The following is a 16,139-nucleotide window of genomic DNA, read 5'->3' as shown; positions in this document are numbered from 1 at the left end:
GTGACACAACAGAGTAGGCAAGATCGTTTATGCCAAGCCTTCCATTTCACAGGATTTTACTCACATTTCTGAACTAGCTATTTTCCAGAAGACAATAATCGGGGCCTAATTAGAACAGGCTGTATCACTTCCCAGCTAACGGTTGTGGTCACACAAAAACAATCATTTCATTTTACCCCTGGAGTATAGCACATCTCATGTTTTATCATTTGGATGGACTGATTTAAAATGAATTAAATTCCAGAGAACAATGGACGTATTGCTTGGCAGATGTCACAACAGAATAACCACTTGTTTGGAGCCTGGCACAGTCCTACAACCTAATCAAAATTATTCTACATAGTTTTCAGTGTGGTTTCAGGGAGCTATGTACTTGTGCAGCTTGGAAGCTTTCCTCTTTTACTTATTTTATAGTAAAAATACTGGGATGGCACTTTAAGAAAAACCCTATAGGACATTTTCCCCACTAGCTTTAAAAGGGCCTCTTTTACTGGGATGCTTTAGGCTACAGGCACATATGATCAAGTACAGTGGCAAAACTGGAAATTGGGAGAATGAGAAGCAGATCAGAATCACCACTCCAGTCAATGTCTTTATGAATGTCTTATCAATATGATAATCACAGTTTCTAAAGCAAAGAATTTGACTTATTTTATGTTTTCATTTTATGCATCTTAGCCTGAGCACATCTTCTGAATGGATCAGTGGAGAAAAAAAAAAGCAAATGGATTATAGGGCAGATGTTTGCTGGGCTTATACCTTAGGTAACAGCCTGGCTTGTGACTATTTGTGAGGACATTCAGATACAGCACTGATGCTTAGATATTCTCTGTGTGGCTTTTGGTTTGTGTTTCTTGAGCTTTTCGGAAGAATAATCCTGAAAAGACACTGAAGAAAAGTACAGTCATGGTGCTTTCTTCAAGTCACAAAAGAAATACTATGCGTAGCAAAGAGATGTAGGACCCGCCAGGATTCTTCTGAGCTCCAGTACAGTTTGCTTTGGAATCTAGCAGGAATCTAGCCTGAGGAAGAAGACAGTCTGCATCCCTATGTTTGGTATTTGGGGCGGGGGTGGGGCTTGTTTTTGCTTTTGCTTGGTGTGAAAAGAAGTTCGCTGAACACATAGAACTAATTAAAAAAAAAAAAAAAAGATGCTCCTTTTGTAAAGCACCTGATTTCTTGATTTTGATTTTTTGCAAAATTTTGGATTTGGAGGCATTTACACCATAGCCCTTGACCAGTAAAGTAATTTGTTAACTATATTGGTACACATCTTAAACTATATCTTACAGTAAGTCAGTATCCCCAGCTGCTTTCAGTGTTGAAATCATTTCTCTCCTGAAGACTGTTGCTCTGCTTTTGGGGAAGCCTCACAATGTGGCCCTGTCACCTTTGTGACACAATAGAGTAGGCAAGATCGTTTATGCCAAGCCTTCCATTTCACAGGATTTTACTCACATTTCTGAACTAGCTATTTTCCAGAAGACAATAATTGGGGCCTCAGCAAGGGTAGGTAATGGCAGAAAGTCAAAATAATATCAGTGTTTAGTTCACAAACAGGTATAATTTACTAAAGAATAGCACCATATGTTCTGTACAACATAACTCACAGGTGATAAAATAACCCTAAATGCCCAGCTTTTCAGTGGTGACGAGAAGCATGGTATCAAACCTTTGTGGATTTGAAATAAAAGACAAAGAAAGGACTCTCACGATATTATTAATATAATTAGTGTTTTACATGTATTAGTTATACACTGTAAGGGTATATTCCTAGTGAGACGAGTAGAACAACATTCCTAAAATGTGTGCCACGAAAACTCATCCTTCCAGATTTCCTACCGCAAGCAAAAAGGGCACCATCATCAAGGAGGAGGGAGATGCCTCCCAGTACTCCGTCTCCTTATCAGGGATTGCATTGCCTATTTGCCCTTTGAACACTCTAAGAAGTCCTGTAGTAAAGAGACCTGTTCATGTTTTAAAATCAGCATGTCAATAAAGATCTTCCATTACTCAACCCTCGTTTTCTCACATAATGCCCATGAGCAATTTAGTGTTCTAATAACTACATCTTGGGGATCACCATAACAGCCCTTGCTCAAGGTGATGGTGTGGAAAGTACGATGAGACCCTAGTGGCATCAGATATTGGTGTGTTTGGGGTTTAACCAGAACCCTGTATCCAGATTCGGAAATGCTCCGAGGGTAAAGTGGGAGAGGATAAACTTGCAAATCACGTGTCGCGGAGAGTCAGAAAGTTATAGCAGAATTAGGGATACTTTTTTCCCATAGACTTTATTCAGAATTTTGGATTTTAGAAAGAAGCTAGTCGAAAAAAAGAAGAAAAGAAAAGAAAAATAGGGCTAAAGAGGTAAAGAAATAAAGAGGTAAAATAGTGAAGTGTTATACGTAGTTTTTTTTTTTGGGGGGGGTGCAAAAATGAATTTAAAAAAACTGGAAAGTAAATTGGAACATCAAGATCATGTTCTTCTCTTTCTGTGACTCTGTCTACCTACTCAGTATGAGGACAAGTCCCCAGTGATGCTTGGGTCAATATTTAAGGTAGTGACTGCTCTCCAAAGCCTACCAGAGTCTTTGGTCCAGATCTTGTTGAGGATATCAAGCCTACACCGGAATGAACAGCTTCTATTCCATCTACCATGTGCTACTGAAGGGCAAACAACAGCCATCCAGGGTGATGGGGGTGGAAATGAGGGGTTCTGCCTGCGTCCTCAGCACTGCCTCTCTAAGGGCTGCTTAAGGGGCCTCAGCCAGTGAGTCTAGCAGTCGGGCCCTGCACTGGTCTGCCTCCCCTTGCTTGGTCTGAGTTCTCCTTTCATGCCTGGCCCTTTTCTTAGTCATTGTCGTGAACCAGCTCAAGGATGCCTTGAAGTTGCCTTTGTCAGTTGATTTCTATGGATATTTGGGAAAGTGGCCATTTAGTTTCTCATCCAGAATGGAGCTCTTTGATGATTGAAAAGGAATTCTGTGAATAATGAGGCTAGGGCAGCAGGCATTTCCCAGCTATGCCTGGGGAAATCCAGCATGTCTGCTCACTTTAACTTGGTAAGCCCTTCAAAGCGCTGTATGGAAGGAGTGCAGACCGACAGCCATCCTCAGTAATCTCGGAGGGACTGGGGCAGCAGCTCCCCGCGTGTCTCGTCTCTGCTTCTGCTGTGGTTCCTACTGCGTGCCTTCTTTGCTTGGATCAGTACTCTGAGGGCCTCCAATAGGGGAAGGGCATTTAAAAATCCTTTGGGGACGCTTGGGTGGCTCAGTTGGTTGAGCGTCCAACTTTGGCTCAGGTCATGATCTCACAGCTCGTGAGTTCAAGCCTGGGCATCGGGCTCTGGTGCTGACAGCTCAGAGCCTGAAGCCTGCTTCAGAGTCTGTGCCTCCCTCTCTCTCTGCCCCTCCCCCACTCATGCTCTCTCTCTGTCTCTCTCTCTCAAAAATACATAAAGATTAAAAAAAATCCTTTGGATGAGATGGTGTCTAGAGTAGCTAGGTGGTAAACATGGGCCATTCCTACCAGATAACACATCTGTTTTTAGTCTGCTGTTGGCCCAGAGAAAGAAAGAAACCAGCTTTCAGGATAAGAATAAACAAGGGTAAGAGCTAGAACTGCAGACTGGTGTGGGAACATAATGGCCTTGGAGTTGGGCAGACTGATTCCATAGTTGCCTTTTGGCGAATAAATTTCAATGCAATTTAAGGCTTAAAACCCTCCTCTCTGATTCAAAGATCCTCTCTCTTCTAGGTCCAGCTCCTTCAGTGGGCTGGGGTGGAGCAGAGGAAGAGGGAAAGGGCAAACATTTGTGTCCTCTCCTCAGTGGTTGCTGCTTTTCAGGTAACGCAAGCTCTTCCATCCTCCTTGGCTCTTATCTCTAGTGATATAACCTTCTGCCTCCTGCTGTTGGGGTAGACTTACCTGGCAGACAGCCCTCTGGAGTGGTGAACTAGCAAAATACCTCAAGCCCAGGCTTGCTACACATGAGCTACTCATTGGAGATCAGCGTGTATGGGGAGAATGTTCCAGGCTGAGGGAGCTGGAGTGTGAGGCCCCCTAGCAGGAACAAATTTGGTCTGTTCAAGAGGTGAAATGAGTGAAAAGGATTAGAAAGTACAAATTGCCAGCTATAAAATAAGTAAGTCATGGGGACGTAATTACAGCATGGTGACCATAATTAAAAATACTGTATTGCATATTTGAAAATTGCTGAGAGAGTGGATACTAAAAGTTCTCACCACAGGAAAAACATTTTGTTGTAACTACGTATGGTGCCAGATATTAACTAGACTTGTGATCATTTCACAACAAATACAAATATATAATTATTATGTCATATACCTGAAACTAATACATCAATTATACCTCAATTTAAAAAAGAAAAAGAGGGGTGCCTGGGTGGCTCCATTGGTCGAGAATCCACCTCTTGGTTTTTGCTCAGGTCAGGGTCACATGGTTTGTGGGTTCGAGCCCCACGTTGGGCTCTGTGCTGACAGTTGGAGCCTGCTTAGGATTCTGTCTCTCCCTCTCTCTCTGCCCCTCCCTGATCCCTGCACACACACACACACACACACACACACACACACACACACACTCTCTCTCTCTCTCTCTCTCTCTCTCTCTCTCTCAAAATAAACATTAAAAAAAAGAGAGAGAAAAAGAATGACACTCAGGTTTGGGGTCCAAGTATCCAGCTAGATTCCAGGTGCCACTTGCTGAGATGGGAATGACTGGGGGAAAGGACTTGGTTTGGGATCAGGGGAATAAAAATCAAGACTTTTTGTGTTGGTCATGTCAGGTTTGAAAGAATAGACACGCGAGTGGAGATGTCAGGTAAGCATTGCAATTGTAGCTTGTGAAGCTCAGTAGAAGGATCTTGAATCCGCATGTGGCATTTAAAGCCACAGAGTAAGATAACATCACCAGGAGAGAGAATCGGGAGGATGTGTCGTGAGAAGAGGGCTGAGGACAGAATCCTGGTCCACCAACATTTAGAGGTTGGGTTTGTGGAGGAGGAGGAGAAGGAGGCAGCCCAGAAGCTGGGAAAAAGAAGCCAATGAGGTCAGAGGAAACCCAGGAAAATGTGGTCTCACAGAAGCCAAGAGAAAAGAGTCTAAAGCCGAGTGGGTGAGGAGGGAGGGCAAAGGGCTGGGTTGTATTTAGAAATCTCCCTCTGCCTGCAGTGGGCCAGGCAGCAGCGTGAAGGGCGGGAGACCAGGGAGGGGTCACCTCATCCTCCAAGCAGAACATGACCTTATGCATCTCTGGGCTCCCCACTGTGTGGGCACAGGCTGTGCTTCCTCAGTGTCTGACATGACTGATTAACTGAACCCTCCCGTGGAACCTTGAGACAGCTCTGCCTGTAGGAGGTGCAAGGATCCAGGGCCACGCCCTCCCTGGGGGAGTCTGTGCTTGGAGGGGCCAGGAAAACATGGGCTCAGGGAGGCCGAGGGGTGGCTGTCCCCTCCTGCCCAGCCTGGTGTTTGCTGAGGGCGGAAAGTGCAGGATGACTCTTCAGTGTGGTATTTGTGTGTGTATGTGTGTGTATCAAGTGTGTAAAAACACCGAGTTTCTCTTAGTCTTGATTTATGACTGCCCCCTATCTTCAGACTTTAAAAGGACTAAGGCACTCTCTTCCATAAAGAGTTTTGAGAAGCGTCGAGTTCCACTCCAGTGAAGCAACACTGAAGCGCTTCTACTAGAGAGAAAGAGGAGAGCTCGGAAAATGAAATAAACAGAGCGAGTGGCTGAGATTGGAGCCGCATCCATGGGAACAGTGCTGGCTCCACTAAATTGTCTCCTTGGGAGACACCTTCTCGAAAAGGCCAACCCTCCCCACCCCCTGCCTTGGACCTTCTTCCTTCCTTTCCCTGCTTCACTGTCTCTGCTTAGCACTAACCACTATATCACATGCTCTTATGTATATTTCTCTTGTTTTTAGAATGTAATTTCATGAAGGCAGGGATTTATATCTGTCTTACCCCCATACTTAGACCAGTGCCCGGCACACATGCTCTCAGTACATAGTTTTTCAAACGAATGATCAAACAATCCCAGTAGCTTCGTAGAAGCTGTAATGCCATGCCTTGGGGTTACTGGGCTTTGGATATTCCTTGCATCCAAACATATCCCAGAATAAAACTCTTGTGATGTCTTGTACGTGTTCTCTTTTAGCATGTATTACATTGCTGCTATTTATGTGTTTGTCTCTCCTACTAGACTATAAATTTTATAAAAGTAGGGGCTGAGCCCTGTTCTTTCCTGTATCTTCCATTGCCTGGCCCCTGGTCCTGCACAGGAAATATTTGGTGAGAAAATAAATGGATGTCTGTTATGACTTAGCCTGTGGCCCAAAGACTCCTTCCTCTCCCACGCTTCATAAGTAATCCGGCAACATGTCCCGCGGATGTCTATGCTACCCATCTCCTCTCTAGCTCCTCTGCCACTACCCTGCTTCTGTCCCCCCCATCCTCTCTTCTTTATACCATTATAGTAGACTCCAAGCTGGATCTTGAGCTCTCCTCTAGCTACCCAAGGCATGTTTTAAAGGAAAGACCTGATCAGGTCACTCACTTATGTGTCCTATTGGCTAGCTTTTGGCCCCTAGAGGATGGCGCTTAGTTTTCTTAGCCTCAGATCTACCACCTAATCCAAGATGGTGGTCATGTTTATCCTCCATTGCTCCCCGGTCATACAGCCTGCTGTCCATCAGTCTACACCAAATGCATCCATGTCTTCAAGCTTCTCTCATTGCCCAAGCACTCCTCCTCTGCCTAGGTTGCCTTTCCCCCATCTCTTCAATTATTGAATCATTCGCTTGTTCATTCAGCAATAAGCCCTTCTTGGTGCCACTCTGCTCACCCTGGAGCTGCAGAGACAAATGAGACACACCCCTTTGCTCGAGATGTTCATGTGTCTTCTTCTTTGGAAGTCACTGTAGTCATGGCTTTTATTTTACCTCCAACAGTGGTAAAGCTCAGTGACTGTTCTCTCTATAAGAATATTTTTAGTGTCAGTGAAATGGAATTGCCATGTTGTAAATGGAACTAATTGAATGGTCCTCTCACATTTTAATCTTTGAGTTAGATTGTCCTGCCTGGTTTCTTTCCTAGGATTTATTAATATTTGGTCTACATCCAGTTTCCTGATTTTGAAAATGCCATGTTTGGTGAACTAATATAGCTTAAGCATGACTAATGTCTTCCGTGGATAAGCCATCTTAGACACAAGGACATTGTCCTTTAAAAGTGATACGTTTAACCACTCCAGGATATTTGCCAGACTGGCCAAACATAGAGTTAAAAGAGCCCATGGAAATGCCACCATCTTTTTCTATCATCATAGGAAAAATGTGTTTGTTGATCGACTATATCGTAATATGAAGAAGAATTCATTCAATTCCATTATTACATTTTTATTGACCAGCTTCTTATTCCTCATTAAGTTCTTCAGGCTGTTTTTGTCCCATATTCTCTTCAGTTTCATTCATCTGCGATATTAAAAATGGTAAAATTTATAGAGATTAATCTAGAAAAGATTTTGACTTGAAAATCCAATTATTTATAATACCCACTGTGTAAAAAGGATAAAACCTATGAGGATCACATTTGAGTCTATGAATCTGGACTTTAACACTTGCGAATAGATTTATTTTCAGTCCATATTTTTGCAAATGGCCCATTTTTGCTTGGAAGTATAGTTTTTTGGAGTAAGAGCCTTTGATTTGATTTTTAAAATTACTTTTCTTACTGTGAGTTTTTTTCCCCCCTCAACATTTTCTATTCCATTTATAGTAGAGATGTAGTGTTTCTTTTAGATGCCATTAAAAAACCTTTCCTTTTGAAATATTATTGATCTGTCTAGAGAATCAAATTAGTGAGCTGGCTTTTTAAAGCTCTTTAGATGGTTACAGTTGAAAAGATGAAAAACAAAGCAAGAAATTCTGTGACTACAGATAAAACTATAGGACTTTTCTAAGCAGCTGACAGGCATTTTTGAGACAAAACTCTATAGTTTTATTGAAGTGCCAATATTTCTGGCTCACTGATTTTCACTATATTCTAGAGGGGAGACAAAGAGTCTTGCCTGGTAGACCTGAACACCAATTAGAGTTCCTTTTTGTAGAGGGTATTGCTGTTCAACTCTCCTGTCTACCTCTGGTCCATTGACTTTTTATAGCCAGTGAAGACATCCAAGGACCCTTCAATTTCCTCATGAATTTGTCCTTATGATGAATTTACACTGAGTTAAGGCAAGTATCAAGTCATTCATTCATAGAATCAACAAGCATTTATGGACTACCTGCTATGTGCCAGAAACTTTTCAAAATACTTTCCACATGTTCATTCATTTACTTCTGTCTACAAACCTGTGAAGTAGGCATTGATTTTTTCCCCCTCCATTTCAGAGACTGGAAATTCAGGGGAAATTGCAGCATATAGAAGTAATTTGACAAAAATACACAGCGAAAATTGGGATTCATATCCTACCAGTCTGCCTCCAAAGTTTATGCTCTTTTTCTACTTAAAGCAAGGTGCCATGGAACTATTGAGAATTTAGCCACTAACCATGCTTCCTGGTTGGGGGAGGGGATGTCAGGGAATGTAGCACAGAGCAAGAGATGTTTGATCCTTGATGAGGCTCTTGTTAAATCCCTGTGAGCAACTGGTTAGCATATACTGAGTTATCTGGAAAGAAGTTGCATTAAAAACAATGTGCACATAGTTGCAAAGCCACGTTACACACCTAAGAAGTTGTAACATCAATACAAGTATAATACAAATCATGTATGATTCTACTCATTTTATATGTTAATGAAGTGCTGTCAGATTTCTTTTACACTCTTGTCACATATTATGTGTGTTGTTAATGTAAATCTATTTAAAATGACCAACACTTGGAAGCTTCTCAAGTGCCTTGGAGAAGGGATCTAAATTTTAATGTTTACTTGTTTTTGAGAGAGAGAAAGAGAGCCAGAATGTGAGACGGTGAGGAGCAGAGAGGGAGGGAGACACAGAATTCGAAACAGGGTCCAGCTGTCAGCAGAGATCCCATCGTGGGGCCTGAATATACAAACTGCAAGATCGTGACCTGAACCAAAGTCAGATGCTCATCCGACTGAGCCACCCAGGCACCGCAGAGATTGAAAATTTTAATATACGCTGTTGTTCTGATTCTGTTGTTTGTCATGATAACATGATTCTAAACAACTCTTTATTTGATAATTGTTCCTGACAATTTAGGAACTACTTTCCTCCCAAGTCAAAATACACCCCCTCCAAATAACAGTTTGAAATGTCACCTTGCTCTACACATTGAGGCTAAACAACATCAGATTTCTTCAAGAACCCGAAAAATACATTTAAAAAACCCCTCTCTTCCCAAGAGAACGTTGCTTTGCCAACTGGGCTGCCGTTTGCTCATTCTTGGATCGCCCCCTAGTGGCTTACTTGAGTTATGACTATTTCTCAGGTACTTCTAGGGATCTCCTGGTTGCTTTGGATGTTTTTAGCTTTGTCCCTTACACACTGTCTGACATTTGCCCAGAGGGACCTCCAAAGGCAGCATCTTGAAATAAAAAGTGAATAATCTGCAAAGTGATCAAGACACGCTGTTGCCGATGATAGGGATTAATCCTTCCTTCAAGTCTGTACACTTGCTTTTCCTCTTTGTATCATGATACCATATTTTTATTTGTCCATCCCTCACTCTCTTCCTTTTGTCAACACCCCACTGGACTGGTGCCAGGTCATCTAAGGATGAGACAAGGACTAGGCAATGCTGTGCCTTGAAAGTGCCCATGAAGCCCATCGAATGCTGCTGGGCAGGAGTCCCATACACCCACCCACATAAACAAGTCACCTCTCTAGAGGCCTCTGTCACTCTCAGACTTCCCGGCTCCTTCTGGGCAGCTAGGGTTGTGACATGCTGGCCCAGCCACTTGAGTATCATCCAAATAGCACGAGAAACATTTGTGTTGTGGTTTTGCCAATTCTAGGCAGGGCCCAGCCAGCACAAGGGATCTGACCCTGTGCAGAGCGCTGGGTCCCAGTCTCCTGCACCAATTAGACCAGAACCAGGACCCTCAGTGCAACACATCATTACTCTGAACAATCTTCTTTAATAGCAATAAGCCAATCAATGGCTCGATTTAGTAAGTAAGAATGCCAGTACATTTTTTAAGTATTTAAAATATTTTAAAGAAAAAAACCACTTGGCTTTTGTCTGAACTTTTAAAAAAATATTAATTTATTTTGAGAGAGAGAGAGAGAGATAGCAAGCAGAGGAGGGGCAGAGAGAGAGAGAGGGAGAGAGAATCCCAAGCAGGCTCCACAGATGTCAGTGCAGAGCCCAACACGGGGCTGGAATCCATGAACCAAGAGATCATGACCTAAGCCGAAACCAAGAATCGGACGCTTAAATGACTGAGCCATCAGGCACCCCTAGTCTGAATTTTAAAAGAAGGCTTGATACCACATATGAAATGATGATTGAAAAAGAGAGGATCCTTATTTATATGAAAAAATAATATCTGTAAAATGGGACTAGTCATTTCTTCCCAGGACAGTTGTAACAATTAGAAATAGTGAATGCAAAGGGACCAGTGAATTGGCCAGCACATTAAAGTGGGCCATTCATTCATTCAGAATATATTTATTGAGTACCTATTCTATGCAAGTTTAGGTAAAACTGAAAGTATGTGTGCCCTGTGAAGCTTACATGGAGATTTCTTATCCCGTACCTCAAAAAGACAACTTAGGGAGGAAATGGCCACCATCTTTTAGGGACTTGTGGTATTGTCCTGGACAGGGAATGCCATGTTCTACATGGTTGTAGAAAGCAGAACCAATGGATGGACCAGTGGATGGACTTTCAAGAGAAGCTGTTTTCACTCAATGAAAGGAAGACCCTGGTTGTACTCAGTGCTGACCAGAAATGGGATGGGTCTGCCTCTGGAAGCAGAGAGTTGGTAGGCTGGAGGGTGTTCTGTCAGTGGAAGTATTATATAAGGAATTTAGGAACTAGTTAGTGTCAGGGATCTCTGCAGTGTGGACAAGGTGGGAATACACGGAATCCACGTTGCCTTCTACCTCTTAGTACCAATCTGGGACTGGGGTGGAAAGGCACTGCCTTTGCCAGAAAGTCAGGTGTAAGTGCAGATGCATTCTAGATACAGATGAACTGGAGCCATAATTCCTGTCACCTTCTGTCTCCAGGAATCAAGCACCTTGAGTCTGGATCACCCTGGGTCTGGATCTGACCAGGCTGAGGGTGGGGAAGACCCTATCAGGAAATGGGGCAATTTGCTGTGCTAAAAGAGTCAGAAGGCCATTTCTGGCAACTGGACACACACATAAAAGCAAAGGGCAATAATGATCACACCCACAAGTTATTCAGAGCCTATTTCTCTTACTTCAGCATTTCTAATCTTTAAAAGCATCCTGAAAAGTAGGGGCAGTTAATCCCATTTTTCATTATGATATAAATCTCACCTGTTTCTAAGAAACCACATCTCTCCTTTCAGCTCTTACATTGAGCTAGTGGGTGCACAGTATGAGCAGTGAACTGAGACCAAGGTTTGGGCGCCAGTCCTGCCAGGGTGTTGATTTAAATGCATGTGGCTCCTTGACCTTGTCTGTGATATAAAGTATCACTAATCCAATAAACCCAGAAAGGAGCCTTTGCAGAGTGGGATAGTGGGAAGTCATCACCTCCCTCTGTAGGCACAGGCAAATGGGGCTGAGATTACAGTTAGGTATCTACATGAACAGAACAATTCTGCAAACCGATCAGCATAACCAACAAGTTTCCAAAACAGGAGAAAGTGCAAGCCTCTTTCCAGTCTCCATGGATCGTGGCCCACATTCTTGTAGGGAGGAACAGCTCCATGGCATTACTGAATCTGGAATCTAAATATTTACTCTAGGAGATTATAGAAAGGCTGTTAGGTCATGAATGATGTCCTGATTTTGTGTTCTCATGTACAGGCCAGTCCTTATGTTTTATTGAAATGGAGGAGTGTGTGTCTCTATCACTCTTTATTCTTTAAAATGTTTCTTCCAAACTTCTCTCTGTGTCTATTCATCATTGTTTCTTAATTTGGTCTCTAGATTTTATAGGATACTTTATAATTTGACACCTCTTTTGCTCCCCTCTCATAACAGCCCTGGTCATCACCTTCATAATCATATTTTCTTACAACTATGCTTTGCTCTTCACAGTTAATAAAACACATATTCATGATCTCATGCATCCCCTCAAAGCCCCCTGAGGCCGATAAAGCATTTGCTCTTATACACATTTTACAGGTGAAAAAACCCCAAGCAAAGAAGTTAAATCATTTGCTCCAGGCTGCTAAGCTCAGTATTTGAGATTCAAATTGAACCCAACTCTCCTACTGCTGAACTCTTTGCTTTAGCCAACACCCAACATCAACAAAATCTCAACATTTGGACTGTGACAAACCTTATTTGAGACTTGGATTCTTCCTTGATAAAACTTAGAAAAAAAATAAAAATAAAAATTTTTTAAGGTTTATTTATTTTTGAGAAAGAGAGAGGGAGAGTGAGAGAAAGCACAGGAGCGGGGAAGGGGCGGAGAGAGAGGGAGAAACAGAATCTGAAGCAGGATCCAGGCTCTGAGCTGTCAGTACAGAGCCCGATGTGGGGCTCAAACTCACGATCCGTGAAATCATGACCTGTGCTGAAGTCTGACACTTAACCAACTGAGCCACCCAGGTGCCTACCCCCCCCCCCCCCCCCCGCCGCACAAATTTTTTAAAACAAATCAATTGTGTGACTTATAAGTCAAAGTGTGTATATTAAAAGAAAGTCACTTATTTGGACTCTCAATAAACTTTTTATGGTGCAAAATGCCCCCCCAACACACACATCCACATACAATCTCCCAAGATGGATTACCATTACGTGGTAGATGCTCAGAATTTTTGTTGAAGGGATGGATGGATGGATGGATGGATGGATGGATGGAGTGGGTAGGTGGGTGGATGGATGGAGGGATGGATGAATAGGTAGGTGGATAGATAAGTGGTTGGTAGATGCATGGATATGGGACTGGCTGTCTTCTGGGTCCTGGAGATACAACATGAGGAAAATAGGCAGGTACCCTGCTCTGCATCACTCACAGTCAAGTGGAGAGGCAGACCTCCTACATGCAGTCTCAGTTATGTCTGATGAGTGTAATAATGTCAAATGTTAAGTTTATTCTAGTCTTGACATCATGATGGGCCTCTTTGAGGAAACACTGTTTATTCTGTGACCTAAAGGCTGAGTGTGAGTTGTATAGAGGAAGTGCCCCGGGCAAGGGGGGATGTGCATGAACAAAGGCACACAAGGAATAAGTGCCCGGGGGTTCCAGACATGGGGAGCATTCACAGCACTCAGATGTAGGTGTCAGGAGGAACAGTGGAGTATGAGGCCACATCATAGAAGGTCTTGAATGCCAAGTTAGGCTTGTTTAGGATTGATCATGTAGAAAGCAGGAGTCACCAAAGTTGTTTGACCAGGGAAGTAGCACAATCATGTCTCCTTGAGATGATAAAATCCACATAATATGGCCTGCTAAAGATTTTCACACACTTGACCTCATGTAAACCATAGTATAACCAACAGCATGTGGTTAATATTTTTTCATAGTTCTTAATAATAGCTACTGTTGACTAAGGACCTAATATTTGCCTGGCACAGAACTAGAGCTTCAACATATGTTATCTCTCATAAATCATTTCTTTGCAGTATTTGTACCTCGATTTTAGATGAGAAAATTGAAACAAATGTTGGGTGACTCATCCGGGGCCCACAGCTAGTGACAACAGCTGGCACACAAAGTGAGCAGGGCTGTTCTATCCATTAGGCCCGTAGGTGCAGTGCCCAAGGCTCCCCAAGCCTTCTAGAGAACTATAAACACACTTGACCCTGTGAAACAAGATTCAAAATACAATGATTCTAAAAACTGTAGGGAATTTGCAAAAACAAAAAGAATAAAAATCTTAAGATCTATTAGAGGTAACATATCAACTTTGTTCAATTAGTTTTATTAATCTTTTGTCTTACTTATTTGTTAAAATTTTCATTACAGTTGAAAACAATTTAAGGTTAGAATTTCTCACATCACAAGATTTCCAGAGAATGCACTAAGATTCCCAGATATTACAGCGATCCCAAAGTAAATAAGTACCATAACCAAATAATTTCAAAAGCATAACTATAAAAAGACTTTCAGAAAGCTCATAGCATTTGTACATGCATTTAAATATATCTGATATCAGCCAACAATAGCAAGAGTGCCTGGCTTCTGCCATCATTTAAAACAACCTCTGCCTGGTGGATTCAGCCTAACTGTGGGCTTCTCGTTCCAGAGAACCACTGGGTTTTAATATTCAAATGTTAAGATATTTGTGAGATGATGTTTGAGTGCAGGTAACTAAAGGGAGAGATGAAAGGAGGGAAAGAGGGAGAGAGAGAAAGAGAGAGGAAAAACATTTTTAAAAGCTTGACTTTGGCATGGCTCCTGCCCTCAGTAACACCATATGTCTCTGCCAAGTCGAAAGAAATGGGCTGCTAAGATATGGGTTTGTTCTCAAATAGGTATGACAAATACATAATTTACTTTTCTTAGCTCTAGTGCAGGACACCCTGGCCATTCAGACACCTCATAGGCACTGGCATTAATCCAGGACCTAAATAGCAGCCCCATTTGCAATCCTGGGGAGGGTGTTGCACAGGATGATTTATTTTGCTCAGTTCCTTCTCTGTGGCCGAGAGCAGGGAAGCAGGGCTATAGTGGAAAGAACAAAAGAAATGATCAACTCTCTGCAACCTGCAGATGAAAGGAGGCAAATGAAATGACAGCTAATGCCACGCAGAATCCCAGATTGGCTCTGTGTCATGGATGGAGGGGGAACAGTCATAATGGACATGATCAGGGCAATAGGCAAAATTTTAATAGGACTGTAATGTATAGTATATGGAAGGTCACTTATTTTGATAGAGAATATCCTTGTTCCTAGGAAAAGTGTTCTAAGGCATTCAAGGGGGAATTAGGACTGATTGTTACACTCATGATAATAACAAAAATGATGACTACAATGGTTCTTGTAAGAAATGGACACCCTCTTGCTGGAGACGGGGGATATGGTGAACATCTCTGTTTGTGTCTAGGGATCCTACCCCCAGAACCTTCTATATCCACAACTGCCAGAGAGCCAAGACTTAGCAAGTCCTAAATCCTGTCATGATGTAACTTGCTGATGAGGAGAGTGGGTGGGGAGGTTCCAGAATTTGAGTAGTGGCCAGAAATTCAGACATGCAAGCTAGTAAAATAGGTCACTTAGCCCTACCAAGGCAGGACCTGTCAGTGGTAGGGACTTTTCTGGGAGTAGAAGGACAGGATAGGTCATCTTAGGCAGCACCCTTTGTGAGGAGATAACAATCTCACTCTGCTTAAAGGAGTGGGGGCATAAGGCACATGACCTTCAACATCACTAATGGCCAATGTGATGGTTAATTTTATGTGTCAACTTGACTGGGCTGAGGGATGCCCAGGTAACTGGTAAAACACTGTTTCTGGTGTGTCCGTGAGGGCGTTTCTAGAAGAGAAGCACACTTCATTTGGTAGAATGACCAATGTGAGTGGGCATCGTCCAATCTGTTGAGTACCTTAATAGAACAAAAAGGTGGAAGGAGGGTGGATTTGGTCTCTGCTTGAGCTGGGACATCCATCTTCTCCTTCTCTCAGACTTCAGCTCTATGGTTCTGGGGACTTTGGGTTTCTGCTGAACTACACCACCGACTGTCCTGGGCCTCCGGCTTGCCAATGGCAGATCATGGTGCTTCTCAGCCTCTAAATTACATATCTGATTCCTCAAAATAAATCTCTTTTGATATATTTATATACCTTTTGGCACTATTTCTCTGGAGAACCCCGACCAATACAGCGAGGCATTGTGCTAAGCACTTCACACACGTATCACTTAATCTTTACAAGCCCCCATTTTACAGGTGAGGGGACAGAGACTCAGAGCATGGAAGCAATTCACCCAAGTTCACATGACCGGTGGTGGTAGAATAGTGTTCTAACCCAGCTCTGTCAACTCCTACATCCAGTGACTC

This window comes from Panthera leo, chromosome D1, assembly GCF_018350215.1.
Source record: "Panthera leo isolate Ple1 chromosome D1, P.leo_Ple1_pat1.1, whole genome shotgun sequence".
Classification (NCBI taxonomy): Eukaryota; Metazoa; Chordata; class Mammalia; order Carnivora; family Felidae; genus Panthera; species Panthera leo.
The sequence above is the reverse complement of the archived record's forward strand: the minus strand, read 5'-3'. Positions refer to the sequence as shown.